Raw genomic sequence first — 25,382 nt, 5'->3', positions numbered from 1 at the left:
GCTTTATTGAATTGACTGGATTGGCTACATTTGCGTGTTCTTGTTACATATTATATATATACATGTTTGTAAATTTTGAGCTATTCTCTTCATATTAGGGATTAGTTTCTTCTACTTCCATATTATGGTTCTGTAGCACTACGGTTGTATGTGGTGTTTTATTATTGATTAATTTTGTTCATCATGCGGTTTATTACATTGACTTACTTGTATCTGTATCTGTATTAAGTTTAACTTTAATATCATACTTATCGGAGCGGTATGATGATTCAGTAACAAACTGCGCAATTTGTGGCCGTTTAGATTGATTTGATCTGCTTTGTTTTATGCTGATTTACGTCTCGTGTTGCTCCTTGTATTGTGTCAGGTGGATACTTTCTTCTTCTATTAAGCGTTACATTTGCCCCACTTCTACTGGCTGGCGTAGGGTTTTCTGCAAACGGATTAATATTATGATTTACGGTTTTGAATTATGAGTTTTGAATTTTGAATTTTAAATTTTAATTTAGAGCTTGGGATTTAGAACTTAGTATCATGATGCTCTATGGTGTTAACAGCTATCTCTTCTTATTATGTTTATTATATTTATTATCATTCACGTCAGAGGATATACATTGCTACTTATCTGTTGCTGTTGGTGATTTGCTAACAATAATTAATAATTTATTTATTGTTCATTACCATCATTTGATTATCTGATTGTTTCTTCACCATCTTCGCTTATGAATCAAGTTTGGGGTCGTGGTTGTGTGGAATGCTCTTGCAAGCAGGTTTAAGCAATGTCAATAATTTCAGACAATAGTTTTAATTAATAGTGTTATGCTCACCATCTATTTCTTTCTTTCTGCTTTATTCCCAGCCGATCTTTCTTCCTTCCTTTGAGGATGTGGTACTTCTCTCATTAATTGATGTGATAGGAATATATTATATTACGTATTGCATACAATGTTTGGCGTTAGCATCATTGACTAGCCTGCTCAATTTCGTGATGCTCGTCTTCTAAATGCATCTGATTCATTGCAGGAATGCTTGGTCACGTGTGGCACAGTCTAGTAGTTTATAATCATGATCATAATCTTGGGGGATTTAATCTACATTATTTCAGTTATCTTGGCTATCTGGGCCTCGCAGGAGGGATCCTCAGCTTCGCTGGTCTGAGCACTTCATTCAGCTCTCGGTTCACTTCTTATTATCTGTAATTATTCTTCTGTAATTATTCTTCTTCTTTCAGTCACCTTGATAGTTCTAATAAATGATTATGAGGAATTCCCTGTCGCACATGCATTTATTTATTATGGGGTGAATTTGTCTCTTCGTTTTGAAGTGATGCGTGTGCCTACCTCATATTAGAATCCGCTGTTTGTCATAATTTATATTTTACTTTTACTTCTGACAATAATTAGTATCATTCTATGTTTTACTTCCTTCTCTCATGACTGGCATCTGCTATCTGCTATCTGCTATTGTCTGGCATCTTTTACTCTTTTCTTTTACTCTTCTCTTTTACTTTATGTTTCGCATCCTGGTTTATTTCATTTATAATTCATCTTAAATTTTATTTTAACGAGGTGATTATTTTGTGTGCTAGTACTCTTTACTATTATTCTATTATTCTTATTCTTCTTCTGCTGCTAGGTTGTTTGGTTGTATGTTGACGTTTGAGGTTATTTGCTTTTGCTTTGCTTATGTCGAGTTCACACATGCTCGCTTGCTTATTCACTCATTATGCTTGTTATGTTTAGTTCACATGTCTTCATGTCTTCATGTTCTCATTTTATTTATTTATTTATTAATTATTTAATTTTATTATTTATTTATTATTTATTATTTATTATTTATTTATTTATTTATTGCTGCTTATTACTGTTTTTAACTGTTCATTAATTGCTCTGTTGCATTAGATGCAGATGCATATATATACATATATGCCGATTTTCTGGTTTGTTACCTACCTACCTACTTACGTTTAATCACGATTAATCAGGTTTATTATGTTTATTATTTTATTATTCATTTGTCAGCTGCTATGTATAGTCTGTTTATGGGCTTCATGGGCTTATTGTTTATTCATTATTTATTGTTGCATTTGGGGGTATTGGGGTTTTGGATACGCTATGCCTGTTGAGCGTTTGTGTGTGTGGGTGAAGTATGTAAGGAACAAGTCATCGAGGGTAGCAGCGTAACAAGACACGGCACGGTCTACCGTGGTAATATGGGGTTCCGGGCCATGACCGTGCTGAAGAAAAATGGCCTGTCCTGGTAAGTTTTGGGACAGGTGGGCGTGATGACATCTAGGAAAAGCCACATCATCATTATCAGCCTACCATGGTGGACGAAGATTGGCACGATCAGCCGTGGAGATACGATGTCCCGGTTCATGATCGTAGCTGAAGAAAAATATGTTCCTGCCTTTATTGGCAGGTCGGCGTGATGACCTCCGGGATAAGGCATATCATCAGCAACCTACAAGGTGGACGAAGATTGGCACGGTCTACCGTGGAAATACGATGTCTCGGGCCATGGCCGTGCTGAAGAAAAATGGCCTGTCCTGGTAAGTTTTGGGACAGGTGGGAATCCTACGGTTCCTGGCCGTGTCGAAGAGCAAGCTCCTGCCCCGGCAGGTGAACACATGGCGCGACCACCCGTTGAGTTGGATTGGGATTCCTTCAGTTCTTGGTCGTGGCCGAAGAAAAATCCTGTGCCTTACCGTAGCAGGTTGAAAATGTCCTACCACTGGATCGGAGGTGCAGCGGCGTGGATCCTCAATCCCCAATGGCTGCCTAGCGCATGGCGGATTGAGGGAGGACAGAATAACGCGAAATGCGTGGAATTGCCAAAGCGCCGTTGTGGCTCTACGTTGGTACACTTTTTATATTCTAACGAGTGCAAAGGTACCGGCGGACCACGTTAGGGGAGAGGTTTTAGTGGGTAGTATGTCCAGCGTCGGGAGTGCCCACTCTGGGCTGCCCGTCTAGGTCGCCCCTTCAGGGCTGTGGCCTATATTCTTGGCCTAGGCTCAACCCCTTGAGGGTTGGGTTGCCAGGATGCCCCCTCAGGGCGGATATGAGTCCCACACTGCCCGGGGCCCCTCTAGACGAAGGCCGAAAGGGGGGCAAATCCGCGCGTGCGCAAACGCATGTCCTCTTCCAACCGAAACAAAAAAAAAAAAGGTTCCACGGACCTCCACGGACCTGGCCAAGTGTTCTGGCTGGGCGGGGAGGTGATACCCCGACGTGGCGCGTCCCCAAGTGGCGGATAGGGGAATGCTCGCCATGCACTTTTCGGAGTGCATGGAGGATAGAAGTGAAATAAAATAGCTCCCGCGGACCAAATACCAAGGGCAGGAAAACCCATCAAAACCTCCCCTGTGACTGGGGGATAGAATACAGACACGGTAACCCCTGCCTGTCGTACAAGGCGACTGAAAGGGGGACGATCGCTGCCGCTGGAATGTCCTCAATCAGGACTTGGGGCGATGCCGGCGGGGTTCTTGGGCTACGGCCTTTGGACTCTGGAAGGTACTACCATGCCGGTAAGGTCCAGGGCTGAGAGGCGATGAAGGTTGCAGCGGCGTCGTTGAGTTCTCCAGGGGCCAGGCTGCGTGGCAATCTGGTGCGGGTAGCGAACCCGGAGTGCCCTAGCAATTATACCGTAATCCAGTGGTCACGTTTCGCTGGAACGGGAGGCTTGCCTTAACCGGCCGGCCTGCGAGGATGACAACCCCTTCTAAAATCCCTAGCCACAAGCTGCGGCATGTGGTGAAGAGGGTACCCCTGGAGTTAGCACCAGGGGTGGTTGGTGGGTGCACCAGTCGCTAGCGACCAACCCCGGGGTACCTGGCATCCCCCCGGGTGTATCTGCCTTACCCAGGTAAGGCGGCTCTGGCTGGAAGGACCTAGGATCCGACCTACTCGTGGGACGAACATGGAAAATTCTGCAAACCAAAAACAAAACGCAAGACGGGACGAAACGATGACAAACCAGGCAAGGGAACCTGACACGGTCAGGTCGGCGAGGTATGAGGAGACGGCGCAGCCGGGGCCCAGGAGGGCCGCAGCTCCCGCTCGGGCCAGAAGAGCGCGACCCATGTCGGCGGGATCCACCAGCGGCAGCAGGGCTTCTTCTGCTGCCTCTGATAGGGGATTCTGGCGACAGCCGGTTGACAGCGAGGAGGAGTCGAATGGGTCGGTGATATCGGTGCCGCCCACGACCCCCAGCACCTCGGCTGCGTCAAAGAGGGGACGCCCCTATACATCGGGGGACTACGTGGCCCTTGCCGCGATGAAAGAAGAATTCCAGCGCCTACAGCGGGAGGAGATGGAGCTCCAGGCAACTAGGGAGCTACTGGACGTCGGCGCGGCCCCCCGCCAGCCAAGCCGGTCGGCCCTGAAGCTGAGGGAGGCGGATGATATTGCGCGGGAGGTGCGCCAACTGCCCTCGCCAGACCTTGTGGCGCGCGCCGTAAAGGTCGGGAAGGTCGCGGGGTGCTCCGAAAACCTGAAGGGCACGTGTGTCCGTGCCCTCAGTGAGGCATCCCGCGATGTGGAAGCGGTCGTAAACGAGCTGGGGCTGAGGGTCGCGCGGCACCGCGACGACCGCGAAACGGAGGAGCTCAGGGCCCAATTACAGCTCCGTGACGCCAAAATAGCGTCACAAGGGGAGGAAATTGCGACGCTGCGGCGGGAGCTGGAGGCTCTGCGCGAGAGGCCCCCGCCGGTAGAAGCCCCGGCCGCCCCTGGCACCAGGAAGGCGTCGCGGCCGGCGTCCCCGCTGGAGCAGGAGGCCCGGCCGAAGAGGAGCTATCGGAGGGCTACCACGTTGGAGGAGACGGAGGACCCCGCCCCGGTGCGTTCACCGTCGCCTGCCGCGACCGCAGGGGGGCGGGCTGTGGACGACCCCACCGAGCACGAGGCCCCGGCCGCCAAGGGGGGGGCGGCGGGGCGTCGGGGACGGCCGCGCTCATAGATGGCATCGCTGCCATCGTCGCGCGGAGCGTGGCCGACCTCCGGCGGGAGCTCGTCTGGGAGCGAGCTCTGCCCCGCCCCCCGGCGGGCGCCGCCGGGTGCCCCCGTCCTGCCACCTCTGGACGGCAGATGAAGGGGCAGAGGCAACAGCGCGGGGATCCCACGACATCCGGGGGAACTACGCAGCCCCAGAAAAAGGGGTTCGGGGGCGGCTGGGACTCGCGCGCCTTCCCGCCATACGGCCTCTTCCGGCTCGTTCGTTGCCGACAGAATGGCAAAAATCCAGCAGGACCACCGCCAGGAGACCGAGCCGTGGTCCAAGGTGATAGGCCGCAAAGCCAAGAAGGCAGAGGCGGCGAAGAAGGAGGGTGTGGAGATGGCCCCCCCCTCCGCCGCCGGCGAAGAAGACTGGGAGGAGGACGACAGCCGGGACGACAAATCTCCCGGCCGCACGAAAGGAGGGAACCGCGGGGGGCCAGGCGACAAAGGAGGCCACAAAGAAGCCCCGCCTCGCCCGCCCCCAAAACCTCGGCGGTCACGCTAACGGTCGCGCCCGGGGCGAAGACCACCTGCGGTGAGGCCATGATCAGCACCAGGCAGGCGGTCGACCTCGCGGAGATCGGCATCACCGATCTCCGGCCCAGGCGCGCGGCCACCGGCGGTCTCGTCCTGGAGAACGCCGGGACGGAGAGGGCGGCAAAGGCGGCGGCCCTGGCTAGCCGCCTCCTCGGCCTGCCCCGCCTTAACGCGTGCCCAGGTAAGATGGGCGAGATCCGCCTCATCGGGCTCGACGATTCGCTCACCCGGGAGGAGGTAGCAGCGGCGGTGGCAAGCGGAGGAGCCTGCACCGCGGAGGAGCCTGCACCGCGGAGGAGGTCAAGGTGGGGAGATTCGCGCCCCACCCCGTGGCCTGGGGAGGGTCTGAGTGAGGTGCCCCCTCACCGCAGCCAACACGGTCGTCGACGCGAGGAGGCTGAGGGTCGGCTGGTCCTCAGCATGGGTCGAGGCCCTGGCGGCTCGCCAAGACATGTCAGGCAGCGGTGTCCCTGCGGGGTCGATCGTTCGGATCGCTGCTTCAACTGCGGCGATCTGGACCATCGAGCCAGCGGCAGTACGGCCCCGCCACGGTGTTCCCTGTGCACCGATTCAGGGCGGCCCGCGGGGCACAGGATGGGGACCAGAGGATGCCCGTCGGTCTCCGCGAAGAAAGGGCGGCAGAAGTCCGCCAAAAAGACGAGCGCGAAGCAGTCCGCGGCTGCATCGCCCACTGGGGTAGCGGGCCCCAACAACCCAGGAGCAGCTGTGGAGGCAGCGGTGGAGCCGGCGCGCAATGGGGCCTAAGGGTCCTTTCCTGCAGGCCAACATCAACCACTCGGCTGGGGCGCAGGACCTTTTGCTACAAACACTGGACGAGTGGTAGATTAAGGTTGCGGTGGTGTCGGAGCCGTACCGCGTACTGGACCGACCCAACTGGTTCGGCCACGCGACGGACTCCGTCGCCATCGTCCTGGAGGGTCGGCACGTCCCCCCCGCCCACTGATGTCTTAGCACGGGGGCGGGGTTTCGCGGCCGTTGACTGGGGGGGCGTAGCAGTGGCGGGCGTGTACGCGCCGCGCAGCTGGTCCCTGGAGCGGTTCGAGCAGTTCCTGGTCCGGGTGGGGAGCGTTGTGGTTAGCTCCCACACCCGGCCGACGTTGGTCCTCGGGGATTTCAACTCAAAGGCCGAAGCCTAGGGGTCCCCGAGGACCGACGCGAGAGGAGGGGCGGTACTGCTCTGGGCGGCGGGCGCGGGGCTGCTGCTCCTGAGCAGGGGCTCCGCCAGCACCTGCGTGCGGGCTCAGGGGGAATCCATTGTGGATCTGGTGTGGGCGTTCCCTGTGGCCGGGCGCATGGTACAAAATTGGAGGGTGGCGGCGAGGGAGACGCAGAGTGATTATCTATACATCACCTTCGGCTACTCCTTCTCCGCCACGCCCCGGCCGACGCGTGGCCCGCCACTGCGTCGCTAGGTGCTGAGGAGGTTGGACAAGGACATGCTGATGGCCGCAGCCCTTTCCGTGGCCTGGCCAGCTCTTCCGGCCGGGCCGGTCGTGAACGTTGTGGGGGAGGCCAAGTGGTTCCGGGAGGTGATGACCGCAATACGCGACACCGCCATGCCCCGGGCCCCGCGCCAGCCCCCCCGGAGGGCGGTGTACTGGTGGTCGGGCGACATTGCGGATCTGCGATCCGAGTGTCAGCAGTGGCAGCGCCAGTGGCAGCGCGCCCGAAGGGCTCGAGTCCGCGACTCGGCGAGGGAGGGTCTGCTGAGGGGCACATACCAGGTCTTCGTGGTAGCCCTGAGGCAGGCCATCAGGGACGCGAAATCCCGGGCGTGGGAGGAGCTCCAGGGCTCTCTGGACGAGGACCGTGGGTGCGCCCTTACCGGATGGTTATGGGCAAGCTCCGCGCACGGGCGCCCCCGCTCTCGGAGAGCCTGGATCCCCAGCTGCTGACGCGGGTAATAGACACCCTCTTCCCCCGTCCTGGGGGAACGTCGCACCAGCGCCACGAGCAAGGGCCGACGGAGCCCGTTGCCTGGTGCGCCGACCTGGGGGTCACAGAGGAGGAGTTGGACGATGCCGTCAGAAGGCTCGGGGCCAAGGACACCGCCCCGGGCCCGGACGGCATCACCGGCCGCGCCTGGGTTATCGCGTCCGGCATCCCAGGTCCGAGGCTGTGCCGCCTCTTCAGCGCCGCTTTGGAGCAGGGGGTGTTCCTCTCGATTTGGAAGGAGGGGCGGCTGGACCTCCACCGAGAGGACGGACGGCCCGCAGATTCTCCCTCTGCGTACCGGCCCATTGTGCTGTTGGACGAGGTGGGACAGCTCATCGAGCGTGTCATCGCAAACCTCCTCGTCCACCACCTGTCGAACGTTGGCCCCGATCTGGCCGACATCCAGTTCGGGTTTCGCGAGGGTCGCAGCACCAACGACGCTATCCAGCGGGTGCGCACCCTCGCCGAGTCGGCCACGTCCCGGGGTGGGGTGGCGCTGGCTGTCTCCTTGGACGTTACAAACGCGTTCAACACCCTGCCCCATGGGACGATACGGGGGGCGCTGGTTCACCACAACGTCCCCCCGTATCTGCAGAGGATCATCGGGGCCTTCCTGGATGGCAGGTGGATACTGTACACGGGCCGGCACGGTACGCTGCACTGGAGGGAGGTCGACTGCGGAGTGCCCCAGGGGTCCAAACTGGGCCCCCCTTATGGAACGTGGGGTACAACGCGGCGCGGCGGGTGATCCTCCCGCCCGGGGTGTGGGACACGGTATTCGCAAATGACTACTACCTGCTGGCCACCGGGCCAGAGAGGTTGAGGACCTGCCGCCGTGCCGAGGTGGGGTTCGCCATCGTGCTCCTCACAAGACCGAGGCCATGTGGTTCTTCGAGCCTCGGCGTGGGGTATCCCCTCCGGCCCAGCTCTGGCTCGAGGTCGACGGGTGCCGGATCGTGATCGGCCGGGGTCTTTGATACCTCGGTCTGTATCTGGACAGCGACTGGCGGTTCGATGTTCACTTTCACCGCCTGGCTCCCCGATTGGAACAGGTGGTGACCAATCTTGGCCGCCTGTTGCCCAACCTCGGGGGGCCGGGAGTGAGGGTTCGCCGCCTATACGTGGGAATCGTCCGGTCAATAGCCCTATACGGGGCTCCGATATGGGCCGGCGATCTGGCGGTCAGCAGGCACAGCTGCACTCTGCTGCGGCGAGTGGAGCGCCGGCTGGCCATCAGGATCGTGCGGGGCTACTGCACGATCTCCTACGAGGGGGCGATGGTCCCGGCGGGTCTCATCCCACTCCGGTACCAGGCGGAGGTCGAATCCAGTACATAGTGGTATTCGCGAGCCCTTCGCCAGGCCGGGGAGGACCCACCGGGGCCGACGGTCGAGGAACACCGGAGCCAGGCCCGACTGGTCGCGGCGGAAAGGTGGCAAAGATCCCTAACAGAGGGGGCTGCCGCCGGAACCCGCGCCGTCGGGGCGGTCCTGCCGATGATATCGGAGTGGCGGGACCGCGGCTACGGCGCCCTGTCGTTCCGGGTCACGCAGGTGCTCTCCGGATACGGGGTGTTCGGGGAGCTCCTGTGCCGGAGGAACAGGGAATGGACCCCCCACTGTTGGCTCTGCGGGGCTTCGCAGGACGCCGCACAGCACACGCTGGCGGCGTGGCCGGTGTTTGGGGTGGCCCGCCACGCCCTGACGGCAGAAATAGGGGAGGATCTCTCGCCGGCAGGCGTCGTGGGACAGATGCTTGCCGGCGAGACAGAATGGAGGGCCGTGACCACCTTCTGCGAGGAAGTCATGGCCGTCAAGGAAAGGTCCGAGCGGGATCGTGAAAGGTATGATCGCCGCCATAACGGGTGGGGGGGGGGGGGGTGGCGGCTTCCGTTATTTGCCCCCCCGGCGCGACGGATGCGGGACGGGGTAGTGTAGCGGGAGGGCCCGCGTGCCGTCCCGCCTCCTGGGGAGGTTTTACGGGGGGTGTTTCTTGTGGGAGCGGGAGGGGTCGCGGTGTACCCTCCCACCCCGGACGAAATGAGCCCGAACCCCTGTCGGACCCGGGGGCGGGCGAGTGGGGACGCCGTTCTCAATCGGGGGCCCCTCTCCGTCCGCCTCTGGGGGCCGGGTGACTCCGGGCGGAGAGTGGCGTCTCCCTCCCACGCTGGGAGTGGCGCTGGCCCCCGCAGGGGGGGTGCAGCGGAGCCGAGGAAGTCCCCCTGTAGGGTGGCCGGCCACGGCTCACCGCAGCCCACAGGGGGACGACTCGGCGGGCCGCAGGCGCCCTGTCTTGGCGCCATTGTACGCGGACCCGGGGTGTAGCCGGCACCGGAAGCCGGCGGAGCGAAGGACAGCGCCCGACCTTCCTCGAGGGCGGGCGAGTCTTTCTCCTCCCCGTAGCCTGTGAGGAGATCGAGGCGCGGGGACTGCAGGCGGTACGGGATGGGGGCCCGGCCGCCATTGCACGCAGTACCTCCGCGATGGAGCCGGCACCGTGTGCGACCCCTGGTGCCGGCTGGGTGAGTTGTCACTCCCCCGGTGAGGGGCGCTCTTAGCGCACGGCGGGGGAGGTTCCGGAGTTATAGTAATCAGGTCCCGGAGCCTCTGCCATACGCCAGAGGAGGTCGTCGTGGGGTTTTAGTCAGTAGGAATCTGACACTCCCCCGCTGCCCTCCTCCGCGGGTGGCGGGGCGTCTTATGTAAGATTTCCCCACGAAAAAAAAAAAGGATGGATTCCCGCTCGACGCTTCGAGGAGATAGGACATGTTTCGAATCGCTCCGTGGTTAAATTTTCAACGCGGTTGATAGCGGCTTAGTTATTCGCGTTTTTTGGTAAAATCATTTTTATTATGTGTTCGGAAGTGCGATTCTGTCGTTTTTTGATTAAATATTGTGTTAATTTATTGTTAAATAACGGAAACGTGATGTGCGTGTTACGCGGCATTTCGACGTCGTGTTTCCGGTGTTCGGGGTGTTAATTATAAACATTGGGCATTATTTAAGGATAATTTGTGTAAATTGGAAACGATTCGCAGTGAAATTCCGCGCTTTTTGGAGCCATAGCTCCAAAACTACGCATCTGATCAAAAAATGTCCTAGTTCCTAAATAGTAGGAAATTTAGTTTCCTACAAAAAACGTCTCTTAACATTTTGCCTGAGCTCGCACCGTTTCCGAGATATTTGCAGATTTACTTCAAGGAAAGGGGCGTCACGCACATATTCCGAGATATTTCTTCTTCTTCTTGTTCTTCTTCTGCACAACTGCGCTGGAAGTCGCATTTACAGCTGGGAATCGTGAATACAGCTTAGAATAGTGCAGAGTACCTCAAAGAAAGGGGCCACAGTGTTTCTTCATCCTTATAATCTTGGTACGGCTACGGAACTTTTAAATATCTCGATATATCTCGAAAACTACGCATATGATCAAAAAATGTCATAGAACATAAATAGTAGGAAATTTAATTTCCTACAAAAAAGGTCTCTCAACATTTTGCCATAGCTCGCACCCTTTCCGAGATATTTGCAGAGATAACTCAAGGAAAGGGGCGTCACGCACATATTCCGTGATATTTCGTCTTCTTCTTGTTCTTCTTCTGCACAGCTGCGCTAGAAGTGGCATTTACAGCTGGGAATAGTGAATACAGCTTAGAATACTGCAGAGTTACCTCAAAGAAAGGGGCGACAGTGTTTCTTCTTTCTTATAATGTTGGTACGCCTTCGGAACTCTTAAATATCTCGATATATCTCGAAAACTGTGCATCTGATCAACAAATATTTAGGAAGAGTTCAGTCACATACACTCGAACAGAAGAAATATATATATAAAGATAAGAATGTCATTATTACTATATCTGCATTAGATATGTAATATACATTAAATAACAATATCATTATTACTATGTCTTCATCAGATATAATGTAATATCTTGACGCCTTTCTACAGATCAATGTACGTTTAATAACAATATAATTATTACTATATGTGCGTTCGATATGTAATATACATTTAATAACAATATCATTATTACTATATCCACATTAGAAATAATGTGTTCTCGGCGAGAATTAGAGTTTTCGGAAAAGGCGTCGATTCCGTCTTTTCAAAGACGTGGGCGTCGAGGAGAAGATGAACGACACAGCTTAGCGGTCACTAATTGTGTATAACTTATAATTTTTACACAACGAGCCGTGAATTAAGCACTACAAAAATCAAACTTGTGTTTTAATTTGGGATTACACGATTCACAGACTTCGCGGTGCAAGGCACTGAATTGAAATTAAAAATGCTCTAAACTCGAGTAAAGATAAAGCTCTTGGTCGTTGCTGTTGCTTGATAATCGCTCCCTGAATTGCTTTCGCATTAATGCCGTAACGGTTCGAATTTAGGAGTTTTAATATTGGCGAGCGCTCGGATCGGTGGTTAGACATCGCAGCAGCGATTACTTTTACGTATTTGGTGAAGACGGGATTATCGATCCATGTTACCGACCGAGATATTCGTACGAGTTTGAAGTGCGAAATTCGTACACGTACACACGTTAGAAAGATGCAGAAACACCGAGGCCACTTTCTTTGAGGTAATTCTGCACTATTCTAAGCTGTATTCACTATTCCGAGCTGTAAATGCCACGTCCAGCCCAGCTGTGCAGAAGAAGAACAACAAGAAGAAGAAGTATCTCGGAATATGTGCGTGACGCCCCTTTCCTTTAGGCAAATCTGCAAATATCTCGGAAAAAGTGCAAGCTATGGCAAAATGTTAGGAAACCTTTTTTGTAGGAAATTAAATTTCATACTATTCATGTTCTATGACATTTTTTGATCACATGCGTAATTTTCGAGATATATCGAGATATTTAAAAGTTCCAAAGCCGTACCAACATTGTAAGGAAGAAGAAACACTGTGGCCCCTTTCTTTGAGGTAACTCTGCACTATTCTAAGCTGTATTGACTATTCCCAGCTGTATATACCACTTCCAGCGCAGCTGTGCAGAAGAAGAACAAGAAGAAGAAGAAATATCTCGGAATATGCGCGTGACGGCCCTTTCATTGAGGTAAATCTGCAAATATCTCGGAAACGGTGCGAGTTCCATCGCGGGGCAACTGCGTGCAATGGCGGCCGGGCCCCCCAGCCCGTACCGCCTGCAGTCCCCGCGCCTCGATCTCCTCAGAGGCTACGGAGAGGAGCAAACCCTCGTCCGCCCTCGAGGTAGGTCGGGCGCTGTCCTTCGCTCCGCCGGCTTCCGGTGCCGGTTACACCCCGGGTCCGCGTGCAATGTCGCCCACACAGGGCGTCTGCGGCCCGCCGAGTCGTCCCCCTGTGGGCTGCGGTGAGCCGTAGCCGGCCACCCCTCCAGAGGGTCACCCTCGGCTCCGCTGCACCTCCCCTGGGGGGGCCAGCGCCACTCCCAACGTGGGAGGGAGACGCCTCTCTCCGCCCGGAGTCACCCGGCCCCAGAGATGTGGACGGAGAGTGGCCCCCGATTGAGAACGGGGTCCCCACCCGCCCGCCCACGGGTCCATCCGGGGTCCGGGCTCATTTCGTCCGGGGCAGGAGGGTACACCGCGACCCCTCCCACCCCCACAAGAAACACCCCCCGTAGAATCTCCCACGTCCCGCATCCGTCGCGCCGGGGGGGCAAATAACGAAAGCCGCCACAGCCCCCCCGCACCCCTTATGGCGGCGGATCCCTGCGACGTCGTCGCGTTCCACGTCCGCCACCTCTCCGAGCGGGATCGTACCTTTCACGATCTCGCTCGGACCTCTCCTTGAGGGCCATGACCTCCTCGCAGAAGGTGGTCACGGCCCTCCATTCTGTCTCGCCGGCAAGCATCTGTCTCACGACGCCTTCCGGCGAGAGATCCTCCCCTATTTCTGCCATCAGGGCGTGGCGGGCCACCGCAAACACCGGGCACTCCGCCAGCGTGTGCTGTGCGGCGTCTTGCGCCGCCCCGCAGAGCCAACAGTGGGGCGTCCATTCCCTGTTCCTCCGGCACAGGAGCTCCCCGAACACCCCGTATCCGGAGAGCACCTGCGTGACCCGGAACGACAGGGCGCCGTGGCCGCGGTCCCGCCACTCCGATATCATCGGCAGGACCGCCCCGACGGCGCGGGTTCCGGCGGCAGCCCCCTCTGTTAGGGATCTCTGCCACCTTTCCGCCGCGACCAGTCGGGCCTGGCTCCGGTGTTCCTCCACCGTCGGCCCCGGCGGGTCCTCCCCGGCTTGGCGGAGGGCTGGCGAATACCACTATGTACTGGATTCGACCTCCGCCTGGTACCAGAGTGGGATGAGACGCGCCAGGACCATCGCCCCCTCGTAGGAGATCGTGCAGTAGCCCCGCACGATCCTGATGGCCAGCCGGCGCTCCACCCGCCGCAGCAGAGTGCAGCTGTGCCTGCTGACCGCCAGATCGCCGGGCCATATCGGAGCCCCGTATAGGGCTATGGACCGGATGATTCCCACGTATAGGCGTCGAACCCTCACTCCCGGCACAATACAGGCCGAGGTATCGAAGACCCCGGCCGATCACGATCCGGCACCCGTCGACCTCGAGCCAGAGCTGGGCCGGAGGGGCTACCCCACGCCGAGGCTCGAGGAACCACATGGCCTCGGTCTTGTGAGGAACCAGCGCCAGACCCAGCCCCCGGATCGCTCTTCACACGATGGCGTCCCCACCTCGGCACGACGGTAGGTCCTCAACCAGTCCTGCCCGGTGGCCAGCAGGTAGTAGTCATCTGCGAATACCGTCGCCCACACCGCGGGCGGGAGGTTCACCCACTGCGCCGCGTTGTACCCCACGTTCCATAAGGGGGGGCGCGGTTTGGAGCCCTGGAGCACTCCGGGGTCGACCTCTCCCCAGTGCAGCGTACCGTCCCGGCCCGTGTACAGTATCCACCTGCCATCCAGGAAGGCCCCGATGATCCTCTGCAGATACGGGGGGACGTCGTGGTGAACCAGCGCCTCCCGTATCGTCCTACAGGGCAGGGTGTTGAACGCGTTTGTAACGTCCAAGGAGACGCCCAGCGCCACCCCACCGCGGGACGTGGCCGATTCGGCGAGGGTGCGCACTCGCTGGATAGTGTCGATGGTGCTGCGACCCTCGCGAAACCCGAACTGGATGTCGGCCAGATCGGGGCCAACGCTCGACAGGTGGTGGACGAGGCGGTTTGCGATGACATGCTCGAAGAGCTTTCCCACCTCGTGTAACAGCACAATGGGCCGGTACGCAGAAGGAGTATCTGCGAGCCGTCCGTCCTTCCGGAGGAGGACCAGCCGCCCTTCCTTCCAAATCGAGGGGAACACAGCCTGCTCCAAAGCGGCGCTGAAGAGGCGGCACAGCCTCGGACCTAGGACGCCGGACGCGATAACCCAGGCGCGGCCGGGGATGCCGTCCAAGCCCGGCGCGGTGTTCTTCGCCCCGAGCCTTCTGACGGCATCGTCCAGCTCCTGTTCTGTGACCCCCAGGTCGGCGCACCAGGCAACGGGCTCCGTCGGCCCTTGCTCGTGGCGCGGGTGCGACGTTCCCCCAGGACGGGGGAAGAGGGTGTCTATTACCCGCGTCAGCAGCTGGGGATCCAGGCTCTCCGAGAGCGGGGGCGCCCGTGCGCGGAGCTTGCCCATGACCATCCGGTAAGGGCGCCCTCACGGGTCCTCGTCCAGAGAGCCCTGGAGCTCCTCCCACGCCGGTATTTCGCGTCCCTGATGGCCTGCCTCAGGGCTACCACGAAGACCCGGTATGTGCCCCTCAGCAGATCCTCCTTCCCCGGGTCGCGGACTCGAGTCCTTCGGGCGCGCTGCCACTGGCGCCTGTCGTGCTGACACTCGGATCAGAGATCCGCAATGCCGCCTTACCACCAGTACACCGCCCTCCGGGGGGCAGGCGTGGGGCCCGGGGCATGGCCGTGACGCATATTGCGGTCATCGCCTCCCGGAACTACTTGGCCTCCCCCGCAACGTCCACGACCGGCCTGGCAAGGGCTGCGGCCGTCAGCATGTCCTTGTCCAGCCTCTTCAGTACCCAGCGACGCAGTGTCGGGCCACGCGCCGGCCTGGGGGCGGCGGGGAGGGAGTAGCTGAACGTGATGTACAGATGATCACTCAGCGTCTCCCTCGCCGCCACCCTCCAATTTTGCAATGCGCCCGACCACAGGGACGCCCAGCCCAGATCCACAATGGATTCCCCCTGAAACCTTTTTTTTTTTTTTTTATTTACGTGGGGGAAATCTTCGAAAGACGCCCCCAGCCCTCGTGGCGGAGTAGTGCCGGATTTTTACCGGCGAAAACCCCCACGGTGGCCTACGCTGTGTGTTAGGGAGCTCACCGGGACCTCAGACGAACAACACCGGGGCTCAAACACCCATGGCGCGTTGACGCCGCCTTGCTCGGGGGAGGGTCTAGCTTTGGCCCTCCCCCTACGTGCCAAACTCCGCCGCCATCGGGGGCCATACCCGATGACGGCACTCCTCGGGCCGCGTGCAATAGGGACCGAGGCCCCAGCCCCGGCCCCCTGCGGCCCCGCATAAGTTTCGCGGGGTCGTGCGATCGGTGTTGGGGGAGGGGCGAACGCCCCCGGTGCTCCTCTTCCGGGGGATGACTGGTGCCCCCCACAGAACTCCTCTTCAGGGGGAGAGGGTGCTCCCCCCATCCTCTTCTCCCTGTTGGGGGCGGTGGGCCTGGTATGTAACATCTTCACTGCCCACCGCCCCATCTCCCTCAGGTGACGCCGTCAGGAGGTCTCCCCCGACGACGCCTCCTCCTTCTTCTGCGGATGGTGTCGGTTCTGTCCCGACCCCGCTCCGCTTCCTCCTTCAGGGCGATGACCGTCTCGCAGTAATCGGTCACCGCCCTCCACTGATTCTCGCCGGCCAGCATCTCTTTGACAAGTGCCGCCGGCGAGAGATCACCACCAACTTCGCACCGCAGGGCGTGACGGGCCCGCGCAAACGCTGGACAGTGCTCCAGGGTATGTTGCGCGGTGTCCCGCCCCGCCCCGCAGTGATGGCATGCTGCCCTCCCCTCCGCCCGGATCCAGTGCAGAAACTCACCGAAACAACCGTGTCCGGTGAGCACCTGTGTGGTCCTAAACGTGAGCCTTCCGTGGCCGCGGTCCCTCCATTTCTTGAGAGTGATGCCCACTTGGACGTCGACCGATTGGACGCGTCCCGATTGGACGATCCAGATGGACGCGTTCCTTTTGGACGCCGGACCGATTGGACGCCGGACCGATTGGACGCCGGACCGATTGGACGCGTTCCTTTTGGACGTCGTGCCGTTTGGACGCCGTGCCGTTTGGACGTCGTGCCATTTGGATTCGTGCCATTTGGACGCCATATCTTCTATAATCATTGCCTTTGGAAATCGGCAGATGGTGTTATTGTTTGTCGATTTAAATTCCTATGCTATTTGAATGCGTATGCATGCTAAAGTATATCATTACATATATCTAACGATAAGGTCAAGTGGTTGTGTGTAACGTTTGACAGATATAGCTTATATTGAAAAACATGTGGAAATTGAATGCAGTTACTTTCTTACAAGATATATCTGGAAGTATGTTTAAGGTAAAAGAAATATTAAACCTTATTTTGTTCAATACATTCTTTATTGCAAATTAATGTTGTTGTGGACAATGTATCAATATATAATGTTTATAAATTCTAACCCGGGGGGCGGGTTGTAATTAAACAACAGACCAAATTAAAGAATTTGGTTTATTAAGTACTTATTAGTTACGCTTTTTACAATTATTTACAATCTCACCTTTAAATAAAGAAACGACAATTAGAGTCTATTGTTCACTTTCTTTATTTACGCTCGCGTTATCTTGGTGATTGCTTCTGTTACTTCACTGCACGTGTGCTCGCTATATTCTTTTTTTCTGTATATCTCCTTCCGGTGCCCGACCGTTCAAGGCGTGCGCTGCGCATGCGAAGCGCGCTTGATTCAAATATATTTTCTTTACATCTCCCCCCCTTTGGGGTGAAGATTGTCAATCAAGCGTCTGCATATTTGACATCTTCAGTTATATCTTCATCCAAATCCTCTTCCATGTCCGGTCCTGGTGTTAACTTTGTTATGTGAAAGAGCCCGGTTTCCTGTTTTCTTCTTCCAGTTTTTATTTTGTATATGGAATTTGATATCTTCTCTACTATTTCCAACGGTCCAATTTTCAATTCTTCTAACTTCTTCCTGTTCAATCTGTTTCCATTTTCTATGTAGACTAGATCTCCTGTGTTAAATTCATAGTACTTTCTATTTTTGTCGAATAATTTTTTGTTGTACTCGTGTGATTTTATAGTCCTTTCCAATGCTAGTTCTCTATCTTTGGTCCAGTTTCCTTTGGTTTTTTCCTCTTTTAATTGTTGAGGTAGAATACTTATGTCTCTACCGTCTAACAAGTACGTCGGTGCGAAACCGGTTACTGTATGTTCAGTTTCGTTGTACTTTTTTAGGCATTCTCTAGCGATTGTCGTCCAAGCCTTTTTTTTCCATTTTCATTCATTTTGCATCTTATTTTATTGACTAGTGTCTGGTTTAATCTCTCATTCAGGCCGTTCGAAAATGGTGCGTTCACTGCTGTGAAGATTAGTTTTACATTTTTCGTTCTTAGGTATTCTTTGAACTCTTTCGAGTTAATGCCCGGATATTGGTCTGTGAGGATTATTTCGACTTTTTCTGTTTCTAGTACCATTTTTGTTAGCTTTATAAAATCGTGTGCATTTTGTGTTTTCGATGTTAGGATGAACGCATATCTTGTGAAATGGTCTACCAGAAGGTGTAAATATTTTTTCGTAGATCTCGTTCCACCGAAACCGCCGATTGTGTCTATTGACATTATCTCGAATGGTTTAGTCGCTGGACCCAGGTGGGAAAGCAAGCCATATTTCATTTGGCTTCTAGATTTATTCTTTATGCATATCTGGCAATTCTTACATTCTTTGTGTATATTTTCTATTAGGTTTCTGGCTGCATAATATGGACTAATCTTTCTTTGCATTTGTTTTATCCCGATGTGGCACCATTCTCTGTGTATCTCTTTTATGATTTTTCTGCTATAGTCCTCTGATAGAATTATTTTTTCTTTCTTTTTAACTTTTCTGTAAAATATTCCATCTTTTTCTATCAGTCTTCCTTTCATTTCCTGTAGTGTTTTATTACTTGTCTGATCTATCTTTATCTCATCTATTTTAATTAGGTTAACTATTTTTAGTGCTTCTTCATTGTTTTCGATTGGTTCTAGGACCGGATTTCGGCTTAGACAATTCGCTTCGGCGTTGTCTTTTCCTGGGACATATTTTATCTGGAAGTCATATTGTGATAAGTAGTATGTGAGCTCGCCAAGCTCTTCGTCCGTTCTGGCTCTAATGTTCAGGTTCTCTAGGGGTTTGTGGTCTGAATATATTGTGAATCTCTTTCCGATTAGCCACTGTTGCCAATATTTTACGGCCTCTTTCATTGCTAGGCATTCTAGGTATATGGCCTTTTTCTTTTTTTGGCTTTCATTTAATTTTTTTGAAAAATATGCCACTGGTCTATCTTTTCCATCTGGTTGTTCTTGCTTCAGTATTGCATCAATACCCTCTATTGATGCATCTGTAAAGATTTTTATTGGCAAGTTGTTATCGAATATTTCTAATATAGGTTTCGAACATAGTAACTTTCTTATTTTATTGAATGATCTTTCACAGTCTTCTGTCCACACAAATTTTTCATTTTTTCTGAGTAGCCTATGCAGTGGGTCTAACATTATTGCGCTTTCTGGTATGTACTCATGGTAGAAATTTATTTTCCCTAGGAATTGTCTAACGTTCTTTTGTGTCTTTGGCCTCGGGAAATTTTCGATTGATGTTAGATTATCCTTTACTGGTCTTACTGTGTTGTTCTCAATTATATGTCCCAGGTATTTTACTGACTTTGAGGCGAATGTACATTTTGTAAATTTCAATCTGAAGCCTTCTTTTATTATTGCTTTTAAAACCTCTTCTATGTGTTCGATATGTTCTTCAAATGTTTTTGAGTAAATTAGAATATCATCTATGTAGTTTTCTGAGAAGTTTTTGAGGTTGTGTTTTCTCAGTATATTGCTTAAGATTCTTTGAAATATTGCTGGGGCTGTTTTCAAACCAAATGGGAGGCACGTCCATTGGTAGTGGCCATCTTGTGTTACAAAACCTGTTTTTTTTTTGTCTTCTATACGTAGGGGTATCGACCAAAAAGCTGAGTTAATATCTAATGTTGTAAAGTATTCGCAATTTCTAGCTTTTACTATTAGATCATCTATCAGCGGGAATGGCTGTGATTGTGGTATCACTATTTTGTTTAGATCTCTAAAATCAATACATAGTCTAGATTTCTTTTTTTCGTCTCTCTTGTATGCTAGTGTTACTGGTGCAGCAAAGGGGCTGTATGATTCTTCAATTAGATTGTTTTCTAACAATTTTGCTACTTGGTTTTCTACTTCTTTCTTATCTTCTATAGTGCATCTGTACGGCCTCTTGCTGCAGTATTTATCTATTGATAAGTCTATCCTAGCTTCGGAGTCTTTTACCATTCCTATATCGTACTTATCTTTGGCAAAAACCTTATTATATTTTTCTATCAGTCTTTCTATTTCAGTCTTCTTTGTGTTGTCTAGGTTTTCCAACTTAATCTTGAATTCTTCTTCTTTCACATGTTCGTTAAAGTTTATTTGTACTTCTTTTATATTTTCTGTATTGTCTGTCTGTTTTATCTTTTTCTCTATTTTTGTTTCTTTCTTTTGTGATATATTTAGATTCTCATCTTGAATTAACTTAAATTTCTTTATCATATCCAATCCTATTAAAAATTCCTCGAAGTCGTCTCTTTCTACAATAAATACGTCCACCTCTTCTTCGATGTCAAGAATTTTTACTTTTATTGTTATTAAGCCATTCGTACTTTTTACACCATTAACCGTTTTTATGCGTATTTTGTTCACGTCTTCTCTCTTCTTTATTATTTTGACCAATTTTGCATTTATGAGAGAGATCTGGGATCCTGAATCGTATGTTCCATTTATTTCTAATTTATTTGCTAACAGCATCTTCAACTTGATTAATGGTGTGATCACTCGTTTTTTGCCTCTGTGTTCAGGTCTACTTCCAGCACTGTGTTACTTCCTATTACACCCGTTTTATTTTTATCTTTTTCACTTTCTTTTATTTTGAACCAGCATTTCTCCTCAGGATGATACCTTACGCCTTTATTGAGGTCTTCACATGTTTTGCATGGTCTCTTCTCCACATTCTTCTTTTTAAAATCTAGCTTACTATTTTTTGTTGTTGTGTTGTTTTTTTTATACATCAAATCCTCACATTTTCCGATTTCATTAAATAAATCTATAATGTTTTTTACCTGGTCTCTATCAATCTTTTTCCTGATAAATTCTGGTAATCCTAGTGCAATTATGTCTATTAGAGTATCCTGGTCTATAGATTTATTTATTTCTAGCAGGAGTCTCTCTTTTTTCATCGCATAGTCCAACAGTGACCCTTCTTGGTACCTGTATAAGTGAGCGTGTATTCTGGTGCTCCAACCTTTGTTTGCAAAGGATTCTAGGAAATTTTCTTTCCATGTTCCCCAATTGTTTTCTGAATTATCTTTGATTATCCTTGAAGTGTACCAATTTTGACATGATTCACTTAGGAAAAATCTCATTATTTCAATTTTCAGTTTATCTGTATCAATCTTGAATCTCGAGCATTCCTTTTCATACATCTCTAACCATTGTCTTGCGTTAGAGTTTTTACTGTTGAATTTCTCTATTATAAACTTATCTGTTATATGTTTTAAATCTTTCTCTTCTGTTCTTTTTTGTGATGACTCAATTAGCTTCTCCAATATTTTAGCCAAGTCTGTTTTCCCTGTCTCCTTTTGTTCCTCATCCTTTTGTATTTCATCTAGAAGCTGTCCCTCAAATTCTATATTTCCGCCTTCGTCCATATATGTTTTCTGTAATTCTTTCGTTAGTACTACCCATACACTAACCTCATCGTGTCTATGTTTTAACTTGGCTTTTACTTTAGCATAAATATCTGTTTCCTTTAACTTTTTATGGGCGTTTATGTGTTTAAATTCCCCTGGCATAGCGTATCTTTTTCCATCTTCTGTTATTAGTGAGGTTATGTTTATAATATTTGACTTGTTGTCTGTTGGGGATATTTCTACCTTGAAATTAAATTTCAGTTTCATTTTTTTAACTGAAATTGTCGTTTTATAATGTTTATAAATTCTAACCCAGGGGGCGGGTTGTAATTAAACAACAGACCAAATTTGTTTCTGTAAATAAAGAATTTGGTTTATTAAGTACTTATTAGTTACGCTTTTTATAATTATTTACAATCTCACCTGTAAATAAAGAAACGACAATTAGAGTCTATTGTTCACTTTCTTTATTTACGCTCGCGTTATCTTGGTGATTGCTTCTGTTACTTCACTGCACGTGTGCTCGCTATATTCTTTTTTTCTGTATATCTCCTTCCGGTGCCCGACCGTTCAAGGCGTGCGCTGCGCATGCGAAGCGCGCTTGATTCAAATATATTTTCTTTACAAATATATAATAATATGATTTCTTTTTCTTTATTTTCAGCATTTATGCAGACATTGATCAGGAAAAAAAATTGGAGTAGAGAATTTGAATAGATCCATTAAAGAAATTAAACAGTGTGGAATGATATACTAGGACAAAAAACAATATTGTACTCTGAAAACAGATGCAATTACTTTCTCGCAGGATATATAGGAAATTTGTTTGCGGTAAAAGAAATATTAAACCATATTTGTTTTAATACATTCTTTATTATAAATTAATATTGTTGAGTATAATGTAACAATATATAATAATATGATTTCTTCTTCTTTATTTTCAGCGTTTGATCAGACACGGAGGAGAAAATTGCAACAGAGATATTATGTAGTAGATGTATTAAATAGATACAGTGCAGAAATTATTCGAGCAAGAGTAGTATTAAATTAGATAAGTTTGTCTTGCACGTTATAGACTTTAAAAACAATGTAATACCAGCATATTTCAAATAAATAGTTTAATAAAAGTAGGTAAAACCCTTAAAATTTAACTTCCTATTCTAATTTCCTTAATATAGAATTTAAGTTACAATTCACAGTGTTTTCTTCTACTTTCAAATAAATAGTTTTACCAAGTAATAATTTATAAAAAAAATAATTTGAAACAGAGTTTCTATTTCACCATTCACTTGTATCTTTTTTATAGCGCTTGTATTGTGTTTAGAAGTCATGAATTTGTCTCAAACGAGTTGAACAGTTGTATTGAAATATTCCATTCTGAATAAATGCTGAAAATAAAGAAAAACAAATCATATTACAATATATTGATACATTGTACTCAAAAGCATTAATTTGGAATAAAGAATGTATTGAAGAAAATAAGCTTTAATATTTCTTTACCTTAAACATATTTCCGGATATATCATGCAAGAAAGTAAAGTATGTTTGCATAGTATGTTTTTGTTATATGTTCTAGTATTTCATTCCACGTTGTAAAATATCTGTAATGTATCTATTCAACTTTTCTGCTCCATAATTTTATGCTTGTAATTTCCTCATGAATATCTGAATAAATGCTGAAAATAAAGAAAAAGAAATCATATTATTATATATTTATACATTGTACTCAATATTAATTTGAAATAAAGGATGTATTGAACAAAATAAGGTTTAATATTTCTTTCACCTTAAACATATTTCCAGATGTATCATGCAAGAAAGTAATTGCATCTGTTTGCAGAGTACGCTTTTGTCATTTGTCCTAGTATTTCATTCTTCGCTGGGAAGTATCTTCAATGTATCTATTCAACTTTTATACTTCATCATTTTTTGGTAGTAATTTCCCCATCAATATCTGAAAATATAGAAAAAGAAATCATATTATTACATATTGATATATTGTACTTAACAACATTAATTTGAAATAAAGGATGTATTGAAGAATATGTACAAGGTTTAATATTCCAACTGTAATATTCCATTGTTCACGCTAATTGGAAAAAGGATTAAAACATTCAGAAACAAAGAAGACTTATGGAGAAAAGATAGGAAAGGATATTCAACTACTTAATGTTAATGAATTAATGTTTTATTTCACCATAGGTAAATATAACCTAAAATCTTACAAAACGGAATTCACTAAATTTCTTGACAATTGTAATAGATAATATTAATTACATGTAGTCCGACAATATACAGGGTGTTTGACAACAGGTGGGCAATATTTTAAGGGGTGATTCTAGGGATCAAAGTTAAACGAAAATCAAGAATAACGAAATAGCCTTTACGGCTTTGTTTTCCAGTTATTAACATTTAAAAATTCGAGTAAAAAGTGCCAGAAACCTGCAATCCGCTCAGCACCGACGACCGAACGTCAGCTGAGCAGGGGTCGGTACAGTCATAACCAAGAATCGAAGCCGAATGTGGGGTACCGAGAAACAGAATAGCACGAGGTAAGTTTCTACTATTGAACGATTCTTGGTTATGATTGTACCGACCCCTGCTCAGCTGACGTTCGATCGTCGGTGCTGAGCGGATTGCAGGTTTCTGGCGCTTTTTACGCGAATTTTTAAACGCTAATAACTGGAAAACAAAGCCGTAAACGCTACTTCGTTATTCTTGATTTTCGTCTTATTTTGATCCCTAGAATCACCCCTTAAAATATTGCCCACCTGTTGTCGAACACCCTGTATTGTGCCTGTTAACATTTATTTTTGTTGGTAATCTCCAGTACTCCAAAATTTTCTAGCGAAACACGTAGCACATGACAAAACGTAACGCGTTATGCAGCTGACGCGATATAACTGTAGAAATCAATAGGAACCGATGATTCCACTATTTTTCCATGCATTTTCACGATCAACCCCTTTTTTTACCGAAAATCACGAGTACTTTCCAATTTGTTAACGTGGGAAGGTGCCTATCATGAAAAATATGTTATTCTAAATATGACGCAATAAAATAGTAAAAAATCGAAAAAATCATTATTTCCACTATTTTTCCATATATATGCCTGATCGTCCACTCTTTTTACTGAAAATCGCGAAAACTTTTCACTTTTTCAATGAGGAAAGGTGCTTATCATAAAAAATATGTTGTTCTATATATATATTTATATATGACGCAATAAAATAGTAAAAAATCGAAAAAATCAATATTTCACTATTTTTCCACGCATTTTCATGATCAACCCCTTTTTTTACCGAAAATCACAAGTACTTTCCAATTTGTTAACGAGGGAAGGTGCTTATCGTGAAAAATAAGTTGTTCTAAATATGACGCAATAAAATAGTAAAAAACTGAAAAAATCATTATTTCCACTATTTTTCCATATATTTGCATGATCGACCACTCTTTTTACTGGAAATTACGAATACTTTTCAATTTTTTAGCGAGGAAAGGTACTTATCATGAAAATAAGTTGTTACGTAAACGGTTCAATAAAATTGTAAAAACCGATAAAATTGACAATTCGACTATTTCTCCATGCATTTACAGATGTCCAAGTAAGAGCAAACTGAAGGATGAATCGCTTATTTCATGAAGCAAATACAGTCAGGGAAACTACGTATAACTTTTGACAGGTATAGGTTAGAGTGAACCATATCTTGAAAGTACTTATCGAATTTCATATTGCAGGAAGTAGAATGCAGGATCGAATAATGTTGTCCAGTAATAAATACGCGAAAGTTTATTTGAGTTTAATAGAACTTTTTATGTTGCTGACAATGGCATGGCATGGTACGTACATTCATACGTACTCTTGGCTACTCTTCCTAAAGTAGCATGTATCTCTGTACAAAAAGAAAAAGAGCATATAACAGTGGCTTTTCAATAATTGA

At 49.4% G+C, this 25,382-nt stretch overlaps 1 long non-coding RNA gene across 1 annotated transcript; it reads right to left on the bottom strand.

Annotated features, from left to right (window-relative positions):
- Nucleotides 1-23,318: 23,318 nt before the first annotated feature.
- Nucleotides 23,319-23,736, bottom strand: LOC123988722. Its single transcript, XR_006830280.1, has 3 exons — nucleotides 23,719-23,736; nucleotides 23,492-23,530; nucleotides 23,319-23,395 (listed from the first exon to the last, which is right to left on the bottom strand). It is a non-coding gene; the product is annotated as an uncharacterized LOC123988722 (long non-coding RNA).
- Between the last annotated feature and the right edge of the window lie 1,646 nt (nucleotides 23,737-25,382).

The sequence above is a fragment of the Osmia bicornis genome, unplaced genomic scaffold (genome assembly GCF_907164935.1).
Source record: "Osmia bicornis bicornis unplaced genomic scaffold, iOsmBic2.1, whole genome shotgun sequence".
NCBI lineage: Eukaryota > Metazoa > Arthropoda > Insecta > Hymenoptera > Megachilidae > Osmia > Osmia bicornis.
The sequence above is the reverse complement of the archived record's forward strand: the minus strand, read 5'-3'. Positions and strand labels throughout refer to the sequence as shown.